Source organism: Myotis davidii, unplaced genomic scaffold, assembly GCF_000327345.1.
Source record: "Myotis davidii unplaced genomic scaffold, ASM32734v1 scaffold150, whole genome shotgun sequence".
In the NCBI taxonomy this organism is placed as follows: Eukaryota; Metazoa; Chordata; class Mammalia; order Chiroptera; family Vespertilionidae; genus Myotis; species Myotis davidii.
The window spans coordinates 2603282-2604612 of record NW_006283437.1 but is presented as its reverse complement, the minus strand read 5'-3'; the positions used below and the strand labels follow the sequence as shown (position 1 = coordinate 2604612).

Below are 1331 nucleotides of genomic sequence, written 5' to 3'. Positions count from 1 at the left end.
AAAAATCAATGGCTTTTTATACACCAATAATGAGTTCTCAGAAAGAGAAACTAAACAAATAATTTCATTTACCATTGCAAAAAAAATTAAGATATTTAGGAATAAACTTAACCAAAGAGGTAAATGACTTGTACTCAGAAAACTATAGGACGTTGAAAAAGAGATAGAAGAAGATATAAACAAGTGCAAAAATATTCCATGTTCATGAATTGGTAGACTCAACATACTACCAAGGCAATCTATAGATTCAATGCAATCCCTATTAAAATACCAATGGCATATTTCACAGATCTAGAACGAACACTACAAAAATGTATATGGAACCAAAAAAAGACCCTGAATAACTGCAGAAATCTTGAGAAAGAAGAACAAAGTTGCAGGGATCACAATACTAGATATCAGGTTATACTACAAAGTCATTGTAATCAAAACAGCCTGGTACTGGCACAAGAACAGGCATATAGATCAATGGAACAGATCAGAGACTCAGAAATCGACCAAGGCCATTATGCTCAATTAATATTTGACAAAGGAGACAAGGATATACAATGGAGTCAAGACAGTCTCTTTAATAAAAGCTGGTTTGGCTCAGTGGGTAGAGCATCAGCCTGTGAACTGAAGGGTCCTGGGTTTGATTCCAGTCAAGGGCACATGCCTGGGTTGTGGGCTTGATCCCCAGTGAGAGGTGTGCAGGATGATTCTCTCTCATCATTGATGTTTCTATCTCTTCCTCTCCTTTCCTCTCTGAAATCAATAAAAGATATTTTTACAAAATAGTGTTGGATAAGTTGGATAGATACATGCAAAAAAGAAAAACTGGACACCCAACTTACACCATACACAAAAATAAACTCAAGGTGGATAAAAGACCTAAATGTAAGTCAGGAAACCATAAAAGTCCTAGATGAAATCATAGGCAACAAAATCTCAGACATCTCTCAAAGCAGTATGTTTACAGATACATCTCCCAGGGCAAAGGAAGTTAAGGAGAAAATAAATGGGACTATATCAAAATAAAAAGCTTCTGCACAGCAAAAGAATTCATCAACAACACAAAAAGGGAGCCCACTGTATGGGAGAACATATTTGGCAATGATACATAGGATAAAGGGTTAATATCCAAAATATCTAAGGAAATCGTGCAACTTAATAAAAGTTTTTAATTTGCCGAAACCGGTTTGGCTCAGTGGATAGAGCGTCAGCTTGCGGACTGAAAGGTCCCAGGTTCGATTCCGGTCAAAAAATATATTTTAAAAAATAAAAAAATAAAAGTTTTTAATTGGAAGACCATCAATCCAATTTAAAAATGAGCAAAGGACCTAAATTTTCTC

The 1331-nt window shown here is 35.4% G+C and overlaps 1 long non-coding RNA gene across 1 annotated transcript in view; it reads right to left on the bottom strand.

Moving 5' to 3' along the window:
* LOC107183120 overlaps positions 1 to 1065 on the bottom strand; it is a 15259-nt gene extending 14194 nt beyond the window's left edge. The window contains exon 1 of the long non-coding RNA XR_001513891.1: positions 1050 to 1065. This is a non-coding gene — a long non-coding RNA (uncharacterized LOC107183120). The remainder of the gene's footprint in view (positions 1 to 1049) is intronic.
* Between the last annotated feature and the right edge of the window lie 266 nt (positions 1066 to 1331).